Source organism: Elephas maximus, chromosome 14 (assembly GCF_024166365.1).
Source record: "Elephas maximus indicus isolate mEleMax1 chromosome 14, mEleMax1 primary haplotype, whole genome shotgun sequence".
NCBI classification, from domain to species: domain Eukaryota; kingdom Metazoa; phylum Chordata; class Mammalia; order Proboscidea; family Elephantidae; genus Elephas; species Elephas maximus.
Genome location: NC_064832.1, coordinates 45677612 through 45701604, shown reverse-complemented (window position 1 = coordinate 45701604; position 23993 = coordinate 45677612).

The following is a 23993-nucleotide window of genomic DNA, read 5'->3' as shown; positions in this document are numbered from 1 at the left end:
CCGTGTCTTTACTGAGCTTCTTTCTGTATGTCCTATCCTTCACCGAAAGTGGTGTGTTGAAGTCTCGTACTATTATTGTGGAGCTGTCTATCTCACTTTTCATTGCTGATAAAATTTGTTTTATGTATCTTGCAGCCCTGTCATTGGGTGCATAAATATTTAATATGCTTATATCTTCTTGGTGTATTGTCCCTTTAATCATTATATAGTGTCCTTCCTTATCCTTTCTGATGGATTTAATTTTAAAGTCTATTTTGTCAGAAATTAATATTGCCACTCCTGCTCTTTTTTGATTGTTGTTTCCTTGATTTATTTTTTCCATCCTTTGAGTTTTTGTTTGTGCCTCTAAGTCTAAGGTGTGTCTCTTGTAGGCAGCATATAGGCGGATCTTGTTATTTAATCCATTCTGCCACTCTCTGTCTCTTTATTGGTGTATTTAGTCTGTTTACATTCAGGGTAATTATGGATAGGTATGAATTTAGTGCTATTATTTTGATTTTTTTTGTGTGTGTTGACAGTTTCTTTTTCCCACTTGATTTTATGTGCTGAGTATATTTTCTTTATATATTGTCCTCTCCTCCTATTTGTTGTTGTTGATTTTGTTTCTGCTGAGTGTCTATTTTTCCCTTGTGTTTTATTTTGATGAGTAGGATAGTTTGTCTCCTTTGTGGTTACCTTATTATCTTCCCCTATTTTTCTAAATTTAAAACTAATTTTTATTTCTCTGTATCACCGTATCTTCCTCTCCATATGGAAGGTGTATGATTACATTTCTTAGTCCCTCTTTTTTATTTTAATGTTGTCTTCTTTTATATAATATTGCTGTTACCCTGTTTTGGGGTTTTTTTTTTTTTATAATCTTGCTTTTTTTTTTTTTATTTCCCTGTCTGGGTTGACTTCTGGTTGCTCTGCCCAGTGTTCTAGTCTTGGGTTGATACCTGATATTATTGATTTTCTAACCAAAGCACACCCTTTAGTATTTTGGTTTTGGTTTGGTTTTTACAAATTTCCTAAACTTCTGTTTATCTGGAAATGTCCTATTTTCACCTTCATATTTAAGAGACAGTTTTGCTAGGTATATGATTCTTTCCTGGCAATTTTTTTCCTCTAATTTTAAATAAGTTTTCCCATTGCTTTCCTTCCTGCATGGTTTCTGCTGTGTAGTCCGAGCTTTCTTATTGGTTCTCCTTTGTAGGTGACTTTTCATTTATCCCTTGCTGCTCTTATAATTCTCTCTTTATCTTTGGTTTTGGCAAATTTAATTATAATATGTCTTGGTGACTTTCTTTTAACATCTACCTTATGTGGAGTTCGATGGGCATCTTGGATAGATATCTTCTCATGTTTCACAATATCAGGGAAGTTTTCTGCCAACAAATCTTCAACAATTTTCTCTGTATTTTCTGTTATCCCTCCCTGTTCTGGTACTCCAATCACTCATAGGTTATTTCTCTTGATAGAGTCCCACATGATTCTTAAGGTTTCTTTATTTTTTTAAATCCTTTTATCTGATTTTTCTTCAAATATACTAGTGTCAAGTGATTTATCTTCAAGTTCAGAAATTCTAGCTTCTACTTGCTCAGTTCTGCTCCTCTGAGTTTCTATTGAGTTATCTAATTCTGTAATTTTATAGTTAATCTTCTGAATTTCTGTTGCTGTCTGTCTATGGATTTTTCCAGCTTATTCAACTTTTCATTATGTTCCTAAATAATAAAATTTTTAATTTCTTCAGTTGCTTTATCTGTGTGTTCCTTGGCTTGTTCTGTGTATTACCTCATTTCCTTCCTGATGCCTTGAAGGTTTCTGTATATTAAACTTTTGTATTCTGCATTTGGTAATTCCAGGAATGCATTTTCATCTAGAAGATCCCTGGATTCTTTGTTTTGAGATCCTGTTGAGGTGATCATGGTCTGTTTCTTTATGTGACTTGATATCGACTGTTGTCTCTGAGCCATCTAAAGGTTATTGTATTAGTTTATGCTTGGTTACTGTGTCATAGCTGCTTGCTTTATTTTGTTTTGGTATACCTGTTTTGGTATACTTGTATGGGTTGCTTGAGTGAGCTAGTTTGATTATTTTCACCTTTGGAGTTCTGGTGTCCTGCCCCCAGCTGGTTAGAGCTGTTATCAGGTATGTCAGTCTAGGAGTCCATTCAGTTTTCTTGTATGAATTCAGCTCAGGTTTCCAGGTAGCTGGTCATCAAGTGTTTGGTACAGGCTCTGTCCTACAGTCTTAGAGGGGCGGGGTGATTGGTGTATATACCGGTATCTGATTGCAGCTGGGGAGCATGCTCTGAGCAAGGCAGGTGGCTGAGAACCGACCCCCATGTGTCTCCGAGGAAAACGCGTCTCTGTTCCCTAGAGCGTGCTGGTGGGTCGGTTCTGCAGAGGGACCATGGGCACTCAAAGTTTTTGGTTGTAAGGACTGGGAGGTACCAGTTATCTTTGGACCCCTGTTGCGGGTGGCTGGGTGACCTGAGTGGAGCTACTAGTCCTTAGGGCCTGATGTGGGTAGGTAAGGACCTTGTTTAATAGGCAAAGCAATGTCAAATGTCAAACACCCACCTCTCCACTGCACAGCTGAAATGGTTGGAGCTTGCCAATGAGGGCCTATTCTTCCGAAATAGGCCCAAACGGGTCCATGCAGAACGGAAAGGTGATCAAGGTCCACGGACAGTTTATGCCTGGACAGAAGCTGTTTCTGTCCTGAGCTCCCCTGGTTAATGGAGCTAGCAAATTACCTTTTCACCCCAGTTGCAAATTTTTTCCTTCCCCAAGGCTGGGAGGATGGCTCTGGGTGTTCATCAGGGTCTATCTCAGGCCCAGGGATTCAGCTGCTGAAGCCAGCTTGGGGGTCTTGGGGGGCATGGTAAAATGCACACAGGTACTTAGCTTTTGCCGAGAGTGCCATTCTCCTCTGTTTCCGGAGGTGTGAGTGGCCTGTGTGGCTGACTGCTTCTCCCTGAGGATACTGCAGCCGAATGCTATGACCAGCCCTCTGCCACTGCCACCACCGCGGCCGCTCCAGAAATGGTGCCTGAGGGCTCCCCGCGATTCAGGTCCGGTAGCTCCTCTCCACTTCTGAATGGACTCTTCCTCCCCCTGCCCCTCAGTTTATTGTCTAAGCTTGGCTTTGATGCCAGGGCTCCCAGCTTGTCACAAATATACTCAATTCACTTGTTTTTTCAGGTCTTTGTTGTAAAGAGGGCTCGCCGGAAGCATCTGTCTATTCTGCCATCTTGGCTCCGCCTCTTGCCTTTTGATTTCTTGACTGCTGCTTCCATGGCTGTTGATTGTGGATCCAAGTAAAATGAAATCCTTCACAAATTCAATCTTTTGTCCATTTATCATGATGTTGGTTACTGGTCCAGTTATGAGGATTTTGGTTTTCTTTATGTTGAGGTGCAATCCATACTGAAGGCTGTAGTCTTTGATCTTCATTAGCAAGTGCTTCAAGTCCTCTTCACTTTCAGCAAGCAAGGTTGTGTCATCTGCAGGTTGTTAATGAGTCCTCCTCCAATCCTGATGCCCCATTCTTCTTCATATAGTCCAGCTTCTGGTATTATTTGTTCAGCATACAGATTAAATAGGTATGGTGAAAGAATACAACCCTGACGCACACCTTTCCTGACTTTAAACCAATCAGTATCCCCTTGTTCTGTCCGAACAACTGCCTCTCTTGATCCATGTAAAGGTTCCTCAAGAGCACAATTAAGTGTTCTGGAATTCCCATTCTTCACAATGTTATCCATAACTTGTTATGATTCACACAGTCGAATGCCTTTGCATAGTCAATGAGACACAGGGAAATATCCCTCTGGTATTCTCTGCTTTCAGCCCGGATCCATCTGACATCAGCAATGATATCCCTGGTTACATGTCCTCTTCTGAAACCAGCCGGAATTCTGGCAGTTCCCTGTCAATATACTGCTGCAGCCATTTTTGAACAATCTTCAACAAAATTTTGCTTGCATATATTAATGATATTGTTCTAGAATTCCTGCATTTGGTTGGATCACCTTTCTTGGGAATAGGCATAAAATATGGATCTCTTCCAGTCAGTTGGTCAGGAAGCTGCCTTCCATATTTCTTGGAATAGACAAGTGACCACCGCCAGCGCTGCATCCTTTTTTTGAAACATCTCGATATTCTGTCAATCCCTGGAGCCTTGTTTTTTGCCAATGTCTTCAGAGCAGCTTGGACTTCTTCCTTCAGTACCATCGATTCCTGATCATATGCTATCTCTTGAAATGGTTGAACATTGACTAATTCTTTTTGTTATAATGAGTCTGTGTATTCTTTCTGTCTTCTTTCGATGTTTCCTGCATTATTTAATATTTTCCCCATGGAATCCTTCACTACTGCAGCTCGAGGCTTGAATTTTTTCTTCAGTTCTTTCAGCTTGAGAAACTCCAAGTGTGTTCTTCCCTTTTGGTTTTCTATTTCCATCTCTTTGCACATGTCTTCATAATACTTTACTTTGTCTTTTTGAGCCACACTTTGAAACCTTCTGTTCAGTTCTTTTACTTCATCATTTCTTCCTTTTGCTTTAGCTGCTTAATGTTCATGAGCAAGTTTCAGAGTCTTCTCTGACATCTGTCTTGGTCTTTTCTTTGTTTCCTGTCTTTTCAATGACCTCTTGCTTTCTTTACGTATGAAGTCCATGATGTCATTCCACTACTTGTCTGGTCTTCACTCATTAGTGTTCAATGCGTCAATTCCATTCTTGAGATGGTCTCTAAATTCAAGTTGGATACACTCAAGGTGATATTTTGGCTCTCATGGACTTGCTCTGATTTTCTTCAGTTTCAGCTTGAACTTGCATATGAGCAATTGAAGGTCTTTTCCACGGTCAGCCCCTGGCCTTGTTCTGACTGATGATATTGAGCCTTTCTATCATCTCTTTCCACAGATGTAGTCTATTCCTTTATTTATATATTTAATAACATTTTGCACTGTTGCTGTTAGTTGCCAGTGAGTAGATTTATATTATGTTAAAGAACGTTTATTTGCATTTTTGTCTGTTTCATTTATGGTTATAACCACAGCTCTAGGAACATTTTTAATTACTGAGTAGGTGCTTGTCCTAGGCTGGATTCTTTAGAGAAGCAAAACTGATAAAATGTATAAATATATACAGAGAGAGATTTATAGCAAGGAAATGGCTCACAAGTTTGTAGAGACTGAAATGTCCCAAATCCGTGGGTCAGGCTGGAGGCTTCTCCTTATTCATGTAGCTGCACTGGCAGATGAAACCAAGATCAACAGGTCAGAGAGCAGGGCTGCTGTTCATAGGCGGTGAAGATTAATGAATTGCAAGATCAGCAGGCAAGACCACAGGTAAACTGCTAGCTCAAGTCCCAGGAATTGGAAGTTAGATGAACTAGAGCCAGCTGCAGGATCTAGAGCAAAGAAAAGTGCATAAGCCTTGCCAGAACGTCCATCTGTACTTGATGTAGGCCACAAGCCCAAGAAACTCCCTTTCAACTGATTGACTGCTCACAGAAGATCCCATCATGGAGGTAATCATACTATAAATTATCTCATCATGGGAGTGATCACAACATCATACTACTGACTGCCAAACCACTGAGAATCATGGCCCAGCAAAGTTGACACACAATCTTAACAATCACAGTGCTCAGTATATATAATAAATGCATCATGGTTGCACCCAAGTTAGTTAAATCTATCTGATCTCAACAACCAATATTTTGATAAAATTGGTCATTAATAAATTTGAACTATTTACTGAATATTATAGGATCTGGTATGCAATCAAGGAGGAGAATTTTTCATTATTCCAGAAAGGCATGGTAAAGTAACATAAACACTTTTCAAGATTTTTAAGCAACTATTGACAAATGTACAAAAATTAGGAGTTTCGACATTTAATTTCATCTCCTGATATACTCTAGAAACTACCTGGTTTACTCAAATGAAGAATTATTTGTCTTTATACATTTCTTTTGCTTGCATATCAAATGAATTCATATCACTCATTTATGACTTATGTATTTCTAAGAAATTTGTTGTTGATTTCTGCCATCAGATGTGTGAAATAATAATACACAGTGTTTTAATAGCTGTTTATGGCACCAAAGAAAAGAAGAACTGGTTTTCATCATGGGCACCATAAGGTATTGAGGTGTCTCTCTTTACTAACCCACTTCATGCAGAAAAAACATTGATACTAAATATAAGAGTGACTATTGTGAAAGATAATTACAAAAAAAGTGGAAATCATGACTATAATATAGATGTAAAAGTAAAAATGAATCAGGCAGATGTTTTAAGATGCTATCATAAAATGAATGATAAAAATATCTTTTATGTAAAAAATAATCCAAAATAACAGACACATTTATAGATCAGCATTATTGAAATTTTTTTTATTATTGAAATTATTATGTAAATAGTGACAAAACTGATTTTTTCCCACCGGATGGGAGGAATACAGTGAAATCTCTAGTAAACAGAACAGAAGGGAATGTCTGCAGATAAGAATTTTACATTGCTATGCAGGGACGGATTACCCCAATAAGCAAGGTATGCATGGGCTTGATTGTGCTCAGGTGCGGTGAAAAACTGGGTGAAATTAAGCCCATGCATAACTTGCTTACTGTAAACTGGTACATACTGTGTTTACTGGTTAATCTGCTCCTGGCTATCAGTTACATGCCATCTACAAGGTTGTAAATTATCTTCAGTGAATTGGATAAGGTGGGGGGGGGGCTAGATATAGACAATGCATAGTTTTCCAATGAATTACAAACATTCTTCTATACTCTTTTAAAGATTCCTTAATTCTTGAGGGAGTAGGGATGGATTTAGCAGCTTTGTCCTTTACTGTAGATTGAAAAACTACATAAATCTCTATCATGTTTGTGGAAGAAAACTCTTCTGGTAAACACACACTCTCATCTCTGTCACTTCTGGCTTCTGTAACTGCAGAGACATGTAGACTCACTGACCTGGTCTAAATAATTTACTGTTCATTGAACTAAGAATAATGAATTTTTCATTCTTCTGATAGCATTTCTTACCTGTCATAATGCTGAAAACATCACATTTCTGCTCAACATCCTGAGATTTCACTACCTCTAGCTAGCTGCTCAGTTAAAATGCATTGATATATTTAGATCCCCTGATTATACATTTGTCAATTAGATACATAGTAAGCCACCTAGAGATGTTTTTAATTCCCAATGTAGCCAATAACCATAGCCAGACTGTCCTCGCAATATAAACTATGTACATTGTAGCCTCTACTCCTTAAGGCTGCTCATGTAGATAACCCTGCAATTGCCTCTTCACAAGGGTATGTATATATATATCTTCAATTTTATGAGTATGGATTACTGATAGCTATAGTCCAATTCCCTTCTCAGACTGTTCACAAAATTTACTTGCATATTAAATCTGTGTCCCTCTTTGATAATTGTTTACATTCTGGTTTTTATTGATTTATGTGAGAAGAGTATACACAAAAATCATCTTCATAAAAGTTAGAATATTAAAATTGATGAATTTAACTTTTTGATGTCAAGTGATTCAAAAATATTATTGAAGATATAGGATATATAATTCATATTTCCAAGCTTCTAAACTAAAATGAAATAATGAGTGAATGAGACTATCATTTGCATCACTTTGTTTCCAATTAATGAAGCATAAATTTAATCTCTAAAATAGTCACATGGAGAATATGTCATTACTCTTTTTCATATTACAGAGCTCAGAAAACACTTTTTTTTTTTAATATGGTTAAATAGTAGTTTAATATTAAATACCCCAGGAAGAATCCCTTTAGATTGCAAAAGTTCTAAGATTCTCTTTAACCCTTTTTAGATATAGAAAACCAACAATCATACCAATTTTTTTTTTTAAGCCATTTATCTGAGTCATGAATTACAACTTGATACTTCACTGTAGTAAAATGAACCTGAATAAAGATCAAATCCAAAGCCATACACCTGTGGTCAAAACAAAGGATCTCCTTAAACATCTAAAGCTTTAAAGAACAAAAAGAATTTGGAGTCTTAGATTACCTTTCGGCGGGATCATCTACCTGCACTTAGTGTCTCAACTTATAAATCACAGCTGATGTGCTAGAATTGGGTGCTCTTTACTTCTCTACTATTCCAAAATGGTATGATGTAGTATGTTTCAGCTATCATGGAAAAAAGAAAAAAATTGTAATGAACACCAGAGACCACAGTTGAATAGCTAATGTTTTTTTTCTTTGTGTTGTTTCAGACCAGCACTGTGCAATAGAATTTTCTGCGATAATGGTAATATCCATAAATTTTGCTCCCTATTACACTCACCACTAGTCATGTTGGTATTGTGTGCTTGAAATATAGCTCATGTAACTGAAGTTTTAGTTTTATTTAATTTTGACGAAATTGTTACATACGGCTCATGGTAAAAATATGGGACAGTGCAATTGTAGACTTTGAGTAACATTTTAAAGATGCTTTCAACACAGTAAATATTTCTTACACAGTTCCTGGTCCATTTCTACATTCTTTTAAAGACCCTTTAATTCTTTAAATTAAGAATTCCTGGTATTCCTGTAATCATGAATCCAAGATTAATAAGAATTCATGAGTAAGTGTGAACCCCTCACAGGGATCTCAAGGGCTCTGTAACAGGGAAAGATCTGACCTAAGTTATAGCTAATGTTTTTTTTTTTTACCTCTCTTAATTGATTTGTGTGATTTCCTCCTTTCTCCCAGGAACTGAGCCAAGCTTTTCAGAGAAAAGTCTGCTTTTGGTAAATAAAGGGCTAGAGATGAGATTGATCCATGTAAATCTAGTATTTCTGCTAGAAAATCATCAGTTCATATGCTACAAATGTCAACTACATATGTAAAAGGCCCTTAACATTTTTTGTCTCCACAGCTTAGGAAATTAAAAGATCAGTAGTTCTTTTTTTTAAAATTACTTAAGATAATATGTATGGTTTGCATTGTGTAACTGACAAAATTGTAGGTATTTTTATTTTGCTGCTACTTAAAGAAAATAAAATGTATATTGAATATTAAAAGTGAATAAAATAAAAATTTTATTTTATTGTTCTTTAAGTGAAAATTTACAGCTTAAGTTAATTTCTCATACAAAAATTTATACACACATTGTTATGTGACCCTAGTTGCTCTCTCTATAATGTGACAGCACTAGATAAATATTTCTAATGAGATAAAAGAGGACTTGTTGTTGTTGTTAAGTGCCATTGAGTCAGTTCTGACTCATAGTGACCCCATGTACAACAGAACAAAACACTGTCTGGTCCTGTGCCATCCTTACAATCATTGTTATGCTTGGGCCCATTGTTGCAGCCACTACGTCACTCCATCTCCCTGAGGGTCTTTCTCTTTTTCGCTGACCCTCCACTTTAGCAAGCATAATATCCTTCTCCAGGGACTTGTCCCTCCTGATAACATGTCCAAAGTACATGAGATGAAGTCTCACCATCCTTGCTTCTAAGAAGTCTCCTGGTTGTTCTTCTTCCAAGAAAGATACATTTGTTTTCCTGGCAGTCCATGATATAGTCAATATTCTTTGCCAACGTCATAATTAAAAGGCGTCAGTTCTTTTTCAGTCTTACATATGCATTGTCCAGCTTTCACATGTATATGTTGTTGCTGTTGTTAGTTGCTGTTAAGTCAGTCCCAACTCATGGAGACACTATGTACAGCAGAACAAAACACTGCATGGTCCTGTACCATCCTCACAACCATTGTTATGCTTGAGCCCATGGTCGCAGCCACTGTGTCAATCTTTGAGGGTCTCCCTCTTTTTGGCTGAACCTCTACTTTATGAAGCATAATGTCTTTCTCCAGGGACAGATCCCTCCCGATAACATATCCAAAATATGTGAGACCTAGTCTTGCTACATTTGTTTCTAAGGAGCATTTTGGCTATACTTCTTTCAAGACAGATTTGTTCATTCTTCTGGAAGTCCATGGTATATTCAGTACTCTTCACCAACACCATAACTCAAAGGTGTTAATTCCTCTTCAGTTTACGTTATTCATTGTCCAGCTTTTGCCTGCATATGAGGCGATTGAAAACACCTTGGCTTGGTCAGGTGCACCTTAGTCTTCAAGGTGATCTTTGCTTTTTAACACTTTAAAGAGGTCTTTTTTTTTAGCAGATTGGCCCAATGCAATGTGTCCTTTGATTTCTTTTTTTTTTTTTAATAATTTTTATTGTACTTTAAGTGAAAGCTTACGAATCAAGTCAGTCTCTCACACAAAAACCCATATACACCTTGCTACACACTCTCAATTACCCTCCCCCTAATAAAACAGCCTGCTCTCTGCCTCCACTCTCTCTTTTCGTGTCTTTTTCGTCAGCTTCTAACCCCCTCCACCCTCTCATCTCCCCTCCAGGCAGGAAATGCCAACATAGTCTCAAGTGTCCACCTGATCCAAGAAGCTCACTCCTCACCAGCATCCTTATCCAACCCATTGCCCAGTCCAATCCATGTCTGAAGAGTTGGCTTCGGGAATGGTTCATGTCCTGGGGCAACAGAAGGTCTGGGGGCCATGACCACCGGGGTCCTTCCAGCCCCAGTCAGACCGTTAAGTCTGGTCTTATCAGAATTTGGGGTCTCCTGCTCCCTCAGGGGTTCTCTGTTGTGTTCCCTGTCAGGGCAGTCATCAGTCATGGGTGTTGATTGTGGATCCAAGTAAAATATAATCCTTGACAAATTCAATCTTTTCTCCATTTATCATGATGTTGCTTATTGGTCCAGTCATAAGAATTTTTGTTTTCTTTATGTTGAGGTGTAATCCATATTGAAGGCTGTGGTCTTTGATCTTCATCAGCAAGTGCTTCAAGTCCTCTTCACTTTCACCAAGCAAGGTTGTGACATCTACATATCACATGTAGTTAATGAGTTTTCCTCCAATCCTGTTGCCTTGTTCTTCTTCATATACTCCAGCTTCTCAGATTATTTACTTAGCATAAGATTGAATAAGTATTGAAAAGGCATGTATAAGAAGCGATTGAAAACACCATAGTTTGAGCCAGTGTGCACCTTAGTCTTAAAGTGACATCTTTGCTTTTCAAAACTTTAAAGAGGTCTTTTGCAGCAGATTTACCTAATGCAAAGTTTTATTTGATTAAAAGGAGTGGGAAGTATTATATATGCTTTATTTCTGGAAAGTCTATAAATATAATTGTTTATAGTCAATTAAGGGACTTATTTAAACTTTAAACAAATTTTTATGACCATCAACCTTCACTCAATGGCATCAAACAGGGAATATAAAAAAAAAATTTGTAGAGGAATAATTTGATGTCCAATTAAATATTTTCTCATGTCTGTTATTAAAGCACACTAGGTCTAAACTCTTAATATGATGTACAATGCTATTCTGAAGTTGTTCATTCTTTTTTTTTTTAATAATTTTTATTGAGCTCTAAGTGAACGTTTACAAATCAAGTCAGTCTGTCACATATAAGCTTATATACACCTTACTCCATACTCCCACTTACTCTCCCCCTAATGAGTCAGCCGTTCCAGTCTCTCCTTTCCTGACAATCTTGCCAGCCTCTAACCCTCTCTACCCTCCCATCTCCCCTCCAGACAGGAGATGCCAACACAGTCTCAAGTGTCCACCTGATACAAGTAGCTCATTCTTCATCAGCTTCTCTCTCCAACCCATTGTCCAGTCCCTTCCATGTCTGATGATTTGTCTTCGGGAATGGTTCATGTCCTGGGCCAGCAGAAGGTTTGGGGACCATGACCGCCGGGATTCCTCTAGTCTCAGTCAGACCATTAAGTCTGGTCTTTTTATGAGAATTTGGGGTCTGCATCCCACTGATCTCCTGCTCCCTCAGGGGTTCTCTGTTGTGCTCCCTGTCAGGGCAGTCATTGGTTGTGGCTGGGCACCATCTAGTTCTTCTGGTCTCAGGATGATGTAAGTCTCTGGTTCATGTGGCCCTTTCTGTCTCTTGGGCTCATAGTTGTCGTGTGATCTTGGTGTTCTTCATTTTCCTTTGCTCCAGGTGGGTTGAGACCAATTGATGCATCTTAGATGGCTGCTTGTTAGCATTTAAGACCCCAGATGCCACATTTCAAAGTGGGATGCAGAATGTTTTCATAATAGTGTTATTTTGCGAATTGACTTAGAAGTCCCCAAAACCCCGTCCTTGCACCGCTGACCTTTGAAGCATTCAGTTTATCCTGGAAACTTCTTTACTTTTGGTCCAGTCCATCTGAGCTGACCTTCTATGTATTGAGTATTGTCCTTTCCTTCACCTAAAGTAGTTCTTATCTACTAACTAATCAGTAAATAACCCTTTCCCACCCTCCCTCCCTCCCCCCCTCGTAACCACAAAAGTATGTGTTCTTCTCAGTTTTTACTATTTCTCAAGATCTTATAATAGTGGTCTTATACAATATTTATCCTTTTGCCTCTGACTAATTTCACTCAGCATAATGCCTTCCAGGTTCCTCCATGTTATGAAATGTTTCACAGATTCTTCACTGTTCTTTATCGATGCGTAGTATTCCATTGTGTGAATATACCACAATTTATTTAACCATTCATCCTTTGATGGGCACCTTGGTTGCTTCCAGGTTTTTGCTATTGTAAACAGAACTGCAATAAACATGGGTGTGCATATATCTGTTCGTGTAAAGGCTCTTATTGCTCTAGGGTATATTCCGAGGAGTGGGATTTCTGGGTTGTATGGTAGTTCTATTTCTAACTGTTTAAGATAACGCCAGATAGATTTCCAAAGTGGTTGTACCATTTTACATTCCCACCAGCAGTGTATGAGAGTTCCAATCTCTCTGCAGCCTCTCCAACATTTATTATTTTGTGTTTTTTGGATTAATGCCAGCCTTGTTGGAGTGAGATAGAATCTCATCGTAGTTTTAATTTGCATTTCTCTAATGGCTAATGATCGAGAGCATTTTCTCATGTATCTGTTAGCTGCCTGAATATCTTCTTTAGTGAAGTGTGTGTCCATATCCTTTGCCCACTTCTTGATTGGATTGTTTGTCTTCTTGTGGTTGAGTTTTAACAGAATCATATAGATTTTAGAGATCAGGGGCTGGTCGGAGATGTCATAACTGAAAATTCTTTCCCAATCTGTAGGTGTTTTTTTTACTCTTTTGGTGAAGTCTTCAGATGAGCATAGGTGTTTGATTTTTAGGAGCTCCCAGTTATCTGGTTTCTCTTCATCATTTTTGGTAATATTTTGTATTCTGTTTATGCCTTGTATTACGGCTCCTAATGATGTCCCTATTTTTTCTTCCATGATCTTTATCGTTTTAGTCTTTATGTTTAGGTCTTTGATCCACTTGGATTTAGTTTTTGTGCATGGTGTGAGGTATGGGTCCTGTTTCATTTTTTTGCAAATGGATATCCAGTTATGCCAGCACCAGTTGTTAAAAAGACTATCTTTTCCCCAATTAACTGACACTGGGCCTTTGTCAAATATCAGCTGTTCGTACGTGGATGGATTTATATCTGGGTTCTCAATTCTGTTCCATTGGTCTATGTGCCTGTTGTTGTACCAGTACCAGGCTGTTTCGACTACTGTGGCTATATAATAGGTTCTAAAATCAGGTAGAGTGACGCCTCCCACTTTCTTTTTCTTTTTCAGTAATGCTTTACTTATCCAAGGCTTCTTTCTCTTCCATATGAAGTTGGTGATTTGTTTCTCCATCACATTAAAAAATGTCATTGGAATTTGGATCGGAAGTGCATTGTATGTATAGATGGCTTTTGGTAGAATAGACATTTTTACTATGTTAAGTCTTCCTATCCATGAGCAAGGTATGTTTTTCCACTTAAGTAGGTCTTTTTTAGTTTCTTGCACTGGTACTTTGTAGTTTTCTTTGTATAGGTCTTTTACATCTTTGGTAAGATTTATTCGTAAGTATTTTATCTTCTTGGGGGCTACTGTGAATGGTATTGATTTGGTGATTTCCTCTTCGATTTTCTTTTTGTTGATGTAGAGGAATCCAAGTGATTTTTGTATGTTTATCTTATAACCTGAGACTCTATCAAACTCTTCTATTAGTTTCAGTAGTTTTCTGGAGGATTCCTTAAGGTTTTCTGTGTATAAGATCATGTCATCTGCAAATAGAGATAATTTGACTTCCTCCTTGCCAATCCGGATGCCTTTTATTTCTTTGTCTAGCGTAATTGCTCTGGCTAGGACCTCTAGCACAATGTTGAATAAGAGCGGTGATAAAGGGTATCCTTCTCTGGTTCCCATTCTCAAGGGAAATGCTTTCAGGCTCTCTCCATTTAGAGTGATGTTGGCTGTTGGCTTTGTATAGATGCCCTTTATTATGTTGAGGAATTTTCCTTCAATTCCTATTTTGGTGAGAGTTTTTATCATAAATTGGTGTTGGACTTTGTCAAATGCTTTTTCCGCATCAATTGACAAGATCATGTGGTTTTTGTCTTTTGTTTTATTTATAGGGTGGATTACATTAATGGTTTTTCTAATTTTAAACCAGCCTTGCATACCTGGTTTAAATCCCACTTGGTCATGGTGGATTATTTTTTTGATATGTTGTTGAATTCCATTGGGTAGAATTTTGTTGAGGATTTTTGCATCTATGTTCATGAGGGATATAGGTCTGTAATTTTCTTTTTTTGTGATGTCTTTACCTGGTTTTGGTATCAGGGATATGGTGGCTTCATAGAATGAGTTAGGTAGTATTCCATCATTTTCTATGCTTTGAAATACCTTTAGTAGTAGTGGTGTTAACTCTTCTCTGAATGTTTGGTGGAACTCTGCAGTAAAGCAGGCCAGGCCAGGGCTTATTTTGTTGGAGTTTTTTGATTACCGTTTCAATCTCTTTTTTTGTTATGGATCTATTTAGTTGTTCTACTTCTGATTGTGTTAGTTTAGGTAGGTAGTGTTTTTGTAGGAATTCTTCCATTTCTTCAAGGTTTGCATATTTGTTAGAATACAATTTTTCATAATAATCTGATATGGTTCTTTTAATTTCAGTTGGGTCTGTTGTGATGTAGCCCATCTCTTTTCTTATTCAAGTTATTTGTTTCCTTTCCTGTATTTCTTTTGTCGTCTGGCCAATGGTTTATCAATTTTGCTAATTTTTCAAAGAACCAGCTTTTGGCTTTGTTAATTCTTTCAATTGTTTTTCTGTTCTCTAATTCATTTAGTTCAGCTCTAATTTTTTTATTTGTTTTCTCCTGGTGCCTGATGGATTCTTTTGTTGCTCACTTTCTATTTGTTCCAGTTGTAGGGACAGTTCTCTGATTTTGGCTCTTTCTTTTTTTTTGTATGTGTGCATTTATCGATATAAATTGACCGCTGAGCCCTGCTTTTGCTGTGTCCCAGAGGTTTTGATAGGAAGTGTTTTCATTCTCATTGCATTCTATAAATTTCTCTATTCCCTCCTTAATGTCTTCCATAACCCAGTCTTTTTTCAGCAGGGTATTGTTCAGTTTCCAAGTATTTCATTTCTTTTCCCTAATTTTTCTGTTATTGATTTCCAGTTTTATGGCCTTATGGTCTGAGAAGATGCTTTGTAATATTTCGATGTTTTGGATTCTGCAAAGGTTTGTTTTATGACCTAACATGTGGTCTATTCTGGAGAATATTCCATGTACGCTAGAAAAAAAAAAAGTATAGTTTGCAGCTGTTGGGTGGAGTGTTCTGTATAAGTCAATGAGGTCAAGTTGGTTGATTGTGGCAATTAGGTCTTCCGTGTCTCTGTTGAGCTTCTTACTGGATGTCCTGTCCTTCTCCAAAAGTGGTGTGTTGAAGTCTCCTACTATAATTGTGGAGGTGCCTATTTCACTTTTCAGTTCTGTTAAAGTTTGTTTTATGTATCTTGCAGCCCTGTCATTGGGTGCATAAATATTTAACATGGTTATATCTTTCTGGTCAATTGTCCCTTTAATCCTTATGTAGTGTCCTTCTTTATCCTTTGTGGTGGATTTAACTTTAATTTTGTCAGAAATTAATATTGCTACTCCTCTTCTTTTTTGCTTATTGTTTGCTTGATATATTTTTTTCCATCCTTTGAGTTTTAGTTTGTGGCTCTAAGTCTAAGGTGTGTCTCTTGTAGGCAGCATATAGACAGATCGTGTTTCTTTATCCAGTCTGAGACTGTCTGTCTCTTTATTGGTGCGTTTAGTCCATTTACATTCAGCGTAATTATAGATAAATAAGTGTTTAGTGCTGTCATTTTGATGCCTTTTTATGTGTGGTGTTGAAAATTTCATTTTTCCACTTACTTTTTTGTGCTGAGATGTTTTATTTGTAAATTGTGTGTTCCTCATTTTTGTAGTATTTGACTTTATGTTTGCTATGTCGTTATGTTTTTCTTGGTTTTTATTTTGAGTTATGGAGTTGTCATACCTCTTTGTGGTTACGTTAATATTTACCCCATTTTTCTAAGTAAAAACCTAACTTGTATTGTCCTATATCGCCTTGTATCCCTCTCCATATGGCAGTTCTATGCCACCTGTATTTAGTCCCTCTTTTTGATTATTGTGATCTTTTACGTAATGACTTCAATGATTTCCTGTTTTGAGCGTTTTTTCTTTTTAAAATTAATCTTAATTTTTTTTTTGTGATTTCCCTATTTGAGTTGATATCAGGATGTTCTGTTCTGTGACCTTGTGTCATGCTGGTATCTGATATTATTGGTTTTCTGACCAATTTCCTCTAGTATTTCTTGTAGCTTTGGTTTGGTTTTTGCAAATTCTCTAAGCTTGTGTTTATCTGTAAATATTTTAATTTCGCCTTCATATTTTAGAGAGAGTTTTGCTGGATATATGATCCTTGGCTGGCAGTTTTTCTCCTTCAGTGCTCTATATATGTCATCCCATTGCCTTCTTGCCTGCATGGTTTCTGCTGAGTAGTCTGAACTTATTCTTATTTATTCTCCTTTGTAGGAGACCTTTCTTTTCTCCCTGGCTGCTTTTAAAATTTTCTCTTTTTCTTTGATTTTAGCAAGTTTGATGATAATAAGTCTTGGTGATTTTCTTTTTGGATCAATCTTAAATGGGGTTCGATGAGCTTCTTGGATAGATATCCTTTCGTCTTTCGTGATGTCAGGGAAGTTTTCTGCCAACAGATCTTCAACTATTCTCTCTGTGTTTTCTGTTATCCCTCCCTGTTCTGGGACTCCAATCACACGCAAGTTATTCTTCTTGATAAAGTCCCACATGATTCTTAGGGTTTCTTCACTTTTTTTAAATTTTTTTATCTGATTTTTTTTTCAGCTATATTGGAGTAAATTCCCTGGTCCTCCAGATCTCCCAGTCTGCATTCCAATTGCTTGAGTCTGCTCCTCTGACTTCCTATTGCATTTTCTAATTTGGTAATTTTATTGTTAATATTTTGGATTTCTGAATGCTGTCTCTCTATGGATTCTTGCAACTTATTGATTTTTCCACAATGTTCTTGAATAATCTTTTTGAGTTCTTCAACTGCTTTATCAGTGTGTTCCTTGGCTTTTTCTGTAGATTGCCTTATTTCATTTCTGAGGCCATCCCTGATGTCTTGAAGCATTCTGTAAATTAGTTTTTTATATTCTGCATCTGGGAATTCCAGGAGTGTATCTTCATTTGGGAAAGATTTTGATTCTTTAGTTTGGGGAGTTGTAGGAGAAATCATGGTCTGCTTCTTTATGTGATTTGGTAACTGCTGTCTCCGAGTCATCACTAAGATATTGTAGTGATTTATTCTATATTTGCTTGCTGGGTCTTATCTTGTTTTGTTTTCTTTCAATATATGTAGATGGGCTACTAGATTGCACTGTCTTGATTGTTCTGACTTATGTCCTATTACCAGCTGGTTTGGGCTGTTACCAGATATACAAGCCTAAGAGTCCATTCACTATTCTTGAGTAGAATCTGATTTTGGGTCATCAAGTGTGTGGTGCAGACTGTCACCTATCCACCTAGAGAAGTAGTGGTGATAGTTGTGTGCATCAGATTCTAGTAGCAGCTGGGGTTCACACTCCAGGGAGGGGGAAGGATGCCGAGAGGCTTCCCCCAGGTGCTAGTGAGGTAGATGTGTCTCTATTCCTAAAGCACTTTGGTGGGTGGGCTCTGCAGCTGTATCTTAGGCCCCCGATGCAAGCACCTCTACAGATTGGTAGGTGTCACCCTCCTTAGACCGCTAAGGCAGGAGGCTAGGTGGTCTGGGGGGAGTTTTAGCCCTCAGTTCCCTGTTGTGGGTCAGTGAGGGCTCTGTTGAATATGCAGAGATATCAGACCTGGGAAACTTGTCTTTCCAGTAATCCACTAAAACAATTGCAGTCAGATCCCTATCAGAAAAGCCTTTGCATTATAATAGCCATCTTGTTCCCTGTAGGCATGAAAGCCCAAGACTGTGGATCACATATGCTTGGCTGGAGCTGGTTCTGTGTTTTAGTCCAATTAGGGAAGGATTTTTGGTCCCTGGGTTTTTTGTAGCTGCTTCTCTCAGGCCAGGAGAATGGGTTAAGAAAAGACCAAAAAAAAAAAAAAAAAAGGAAAGAAAGAAAAACCGCAGTGCAGTTCACTCTCTGTCTCAGGAAATTCCAATGTTAATGAAGCCACCTGGGAAGGGGAGGGGAGGGTTCAGATAAATAGGAGAGAGTAGCACCCCGGAACATAGACAAAGTTACTTATCTTGCTTGGGATGACTGTTTTATCTGAGATTCCCGAGGGGCGCACCGACTGTGTGCGCTGGCTGGGTAGAGATTGCCCCGAGGGTCATGCGCACGTCCCATGCTTGCACTGTCTCAGAAGCCGTGGTTAGTTCCTCCGTTCCCAGTCCAAAGCCCAACGCCAAGGCTTTCCGGCTGGGACGCCGCACTCCCGGCTCCAAAACCAGTTGCTGCCTCCTAGTGACTTCTCGTCCTGTCAGCGGTGTTGCTGCGCTGCCTGCACGCACTGCCTGGGCTTCCCCCGAGGTCACTTCGGGGGCTAGGGCTGCACCCTGTGTTTGTGCCGTTACACGATGCCGTGCTCAGCTCCCCTGCATCCAGTCCAAAGCCCGGCGCCAAGATTTCCTGACTGGGATGCTGGCTCCAGGCTCAGAAAACAGTCACTGCTTCCCCATAGTTGTTCGTTCCCAGTCTCTGTCACTCAGGTCAACTGTTTAGATCTGTGTTTGATGGTCAGTGTTAGTAGATTGTCACATATGTGATCGATTCACTTGTTTTTCCGATTCTTTGTTGCAAGAGGGATCCGAGGTAGCTTCTACCTAGTCAGCTATCTTGGCCCCACCTCAAGTTGTTCATTCTTAAGCAATAGGATGATTCTGTAGGAGAAAGGTCCATTAAAATTGGGTTAGTTTATACAAATTTGTTTAACTAAGACAGAATTTGTCCCTTCTAGGGCTGATTGTCTGAGAGCTTCATGAATTTTAAAATATAAAGGACTTAAAGCACCATGCCATGTAAAAACACCAGTTGCCAATCGCAATCCCATTGACTAACAAGTGATAGACGGTGCCTACATAAGAGTAAGTATCACGCACCTCAAGAAAGACTATGTTATGAAATATCAAGAGACAGAAAAATTTAGAAAAACTCTGAACAACCTTTCTAGGCTTACCAAAGAGTTTCTAATTATTTAATCTGGCTTCCACTGGTTTTTACAACCAAGCCCTGTACTTGTTATGCCCACCCAAGTCCTTAGCATTGTAGTAAGCCAAAAACACCTATTTTCATTGAATCAATTCCGACTCATAGTGACCCTATAGGACAGAGTAGAACTGCCCCATACGGTTTCCAAGGAGCACCTGGTGGATATGAACTGCTAACCCTTTAGTTAGGAGCTGTAGCACTTAACCACTATGCCACAGGGTTTCCTCTCATTGTAGCAGTGGGGCTGAAAAACTTCTAAAGGACATTTCTCAGGCTTTATGGCACAGTGGGGGCCCTGATGGTACAGTGGCTAAGTGATTGGCTGCTAACCAAAATGTGGGCAGTTCAAATCCACCAGCTGCTCTTTGGAAATGCTGTGGGGCAATTCTACTCTGCCACATAGGGTCACTATGAGTTGGAATCAACTAGACGAAAATGGGCTTGTTATTATTATTTTTATTATTTTTGGTTGTGGCATAATGGATTCATATTAAATTCTGCTGATATGAGTCTCTGGAGAAATCATAAGTCAAGAGGTAAACATTTCTTAATTCTAACCCCAAAAGCAGAGGTGGTGGCAGGCAGTGGTTGGAGGCTCTAAGAAAGGTTGTTGCTGGATGCCATCAAGTTGATTCTGACTTTTAACAACCCCATGTGATAGAGTAAGACTGTCCCATAGGGTTTTCTAGGTTGTAATTTTTATGGGAGCAGATCACCATGTCTTTCTCCTGCAGAGCCACTGGGTAGGTTTGAACCACCAGTCATTTAGGTTAGCAGCCAATTGCTTAATCATTGTGCCACCAGGGCTCCACTAAGAATGGTTGTTGTTGTGTTTTGTCAAGTCTATTCTGACTCATAGCAACCCTATAGGGCAGAGTAGAACTGCCCCTTAGAATTTCCAAGGAGCGGCTGGTGGATTCGAACTGCCGACCTTTCAGTTAGCAGCCTAAGCTCTTAACCACTTAACCACCAGGGCTTCTTCTAAAAATGGTAGCAGGAGTAAATCAGCTGGATTCCAGCTCAAATAGTGCTGTACCGCTTCCATGATTCAGTTTTTGGGTCAATGTCCAAATATAGTCAGTGTGAGTTGGTGAGAACCAGGTCACAAGGGCAAGGAACCTCCTGATCAGAGAATGTTACACCTTTTTTTGTCCACTCCTTCAGTAGCCATCATGTTTTTGATCTTTTCTTCCTTCAAAAACTATTTATCCCACTCCCTTTATTAAGCATCATGTCTTATATATTTTCTGTTTTCCTTACTGATCCACACTAACAGAAATGTCCACAAACTTTATCAATTTACTCCTCAACAACACATTCTTTTCCAAAGTGCTCATCATTCCAAGAAAATGTTATAGAGCTTTCTTATTCCTTGACTTTTTCCTGCCATTCTCCTTGCTAAAAAGTCTTATTTCCAAAATATTTTTTTTTTTTTTATACAGCCCTTCTAAATGTAGTTAGTTTAACTTTCTCATGTCAAGATGCTAGGTTTTTTTTTTTTTTTTTTTTGGTCCGGACTCTGTCTGGCTTAATTTTTGTCATTATTAATTTAGTACATTGTAACAGTTGATCTATAGATTTTTCCCTTAGCACTACTTATTCCCAGTCAGCCCAAGAAAATTTGCTAGTAGAGTTCAAGGAGCCGTAGAAAACAAAAAAGATATTCATCAAATAGGAAAGTATTAAGGAAAATTTAATCCTATCCCCATTTTAATTTGGAAAGTTTTTTTTTTTTTTTTATCCTAGTCCCTCTTCTCTGTCTCACTAGTTAAAGACTGCATGGATGTACAATATTGGACCTACTGTGTAAAGAAAACAAAGGTTTTTTTCAAGCTAAAAGGGGGTATTCAAAAGTCATTCTTTCTTCTTTTAAGAACAGAGGTTAATACAATTTAATGCCTTTGTTCCTCACAGCTGATTGAGGTGGGGGTAGGTTATAGGGTTGTACAGCGAATGGATTTTGAAGAAGTGTTTATTTGAAGGCAGTTTGAGAGATAGTATGTTAACTAGTGAGAGGCAAGTTTTATGCATGCATTTTAACAGTAGCAGATCATAAATGTATTTAAAAGTTGAGGGTAAGGGGAAAGGAATAAAAGTTGTTGAAAATATAAGAAAGAAGGGAAAACAATGGGGAGATTCCATAATGAATTAAGGATTGATAGAATTAAGTCTCTATGTAGAAGAATGACCTGGGACAGAAGTGTGTATTCTCCTCTCCTGAAATGGAAAGAAAATGATGACAGGTAATGAAATTGAAAATTACATAAATACACAGTATGTGGAGGTTTGTCACATCGGAAGTAAAGTCTCATGTTCAGAATGGAAAGAAGAATGTCATTTGAATAAGAACATTTCAGATAGAAATTAAGAAGAATGGAAAAATGTGCTGAAACAAAACAGCAAATATTCAAATAATAATGTTTAAAACAATGATAATTAATGTCTTAGGTTTTTAGTAGTGCCAGTTTGTGATGTATATTTTCTGCAGCTAGGACTGGTACCCCAGTTGTAAGAAGAGAAGCTAAAATACTGAACTGTGGACAGGTCTAAATAGAGATGCAGTAGGGCTGGTTGAGTAAAAATACAAGTAGCCCGTGGCAACAATAACTACGTGAAATTAATGTATGCATTTGAGTATTGGTTCCATGAACTTATATAATTTTAAGAAAAGGATATTATATACTGATTTTAAAAAAAAAAAAAAGAGAGAGAGTTTAAGAGAACATAGGCCTTTGGAAAGTTAAAAAAAAAGTTTTTTCAGGAGTAAGGAAAAAAGCAATGGACAAAAATTATATTAAAAATTTATATAATGAATTTTAGTATTTATTGTTTTAGAGTTTAGGTAAAAGGAACTGGATTTAAGGAAACCCAGGAGTTTCTCCCTTTGTGTTTGAATTAGTAATTAAGGCAGATTTTAAAAGTTCTGGGTGGACCCATGATTATCAGTAGGGAGTAAAACTGTACTCTTTCTTTCCTGTCTTCTCAATGAGCATAGAAAATTGACCTGGGAAGTTAAAAGACGTCAAAGACAACACATGATATAAAGAGATGGAATGGGATTGCATAAAACCTCAAAGGATGAGAGCATTTTCTATGTGAGTGGAGAAACAGTAGTCTGGAAATAATTGTAAACTAATCCCACCTCTAGGCCCTTTAGGAAGTAAAATGTGGGAGAGAACACAGCTTTTCATTGACAAAAGCTGCAGGAACACATCATGGGGAGACAGCCAGCTTTTAATTAAGCAAGGAAGGAAAGAGACATTTTGGTGAACAGCATGAGAATGGGATATCTGTTTATAACGGAATATAAATGCCAGATGGCTCAGAGGGAAAGGGGGCATAAGTAAGAGACAGACCCTAATCTGGAAGGGCAGATGAGGTATGGTTGATTACATTTGTGTGGCCATTCTAGCCATAGTCTTGTAACTCCCACCCAGGTGATTGGTGGCCTACCAAGGGGATTAGTCAGTTTTACCTTAAAAGAGAGCCAATTCCAGGATAGAAGACAGGAGACCACCACCACCAAGGAAAGAGACCCAGCAGCAGAAACTCGGCAGCAGGAGATGGTTTGGAGGGCGTGTGGGCTTACCAGTCCATGGAGAGAAAAAGCTGAGTGCCTTTGGGCAGAGATTGAGGGCCAGGGAGAGGGGTGCCTGTGAGCACAGCTAGGGGGAGGCAATCTTAATGGAAGAACTGTATCCTGACTGTTCTTGAGCCTGAATTGTAACTGTTACTTCCCTAATAAATCCCATAATTGTGTGTATGGTCTGTGAGTTCTGTGTGGCCATTGCAATAAATTATCAAACCCAATAGAGAGTGCTGTTGGAGGAATGGTTGGTGTTGGAATTGGCTTGTCTGGCCGCCACTTCGTAGGAGTCAGCCTTGCACTGTTGATTTTAATTTTCCTCCTCCCTTGTCAGGTTGGAGAAGGCCAAACACACCCCCCATGCTGTTTTTACAACAGGACCAAGGAGATGAGTGAACACTCTGAAACAAAGAAGACTAGGATCTAAGGCAATTGTGCAATGCTAGTGTCATGGGTTGAATTATGTCCCCCCAAAAAATGTGTGTATCAACTTTGTTAGGCCCTGATTCCCAGTATTCTGTGGTGGTCCTCTATTTTGTGATTGTAATTTTATGTTAAAAGGGCTAGGGTGGGATTTTAATGCCCTTATTAGTTCACATCCCTGATCCAATGTGAAGGGAGTTTCCTTGGGGTGTGGCCTATACTGCGTTTTATCTCTCAAGAGACAAAAGATAAGGGAAGCAAGCAGAGAGTTAGGGACCTCATACCACCAAGAAAGCAGTGCCAGGAGCAGAGCGCGTCCTTTGGACCTGAGGTTCCTGCACTGAGATGCTCCCAGACTAAGGGAAGACTGATGACAAGGACCTTC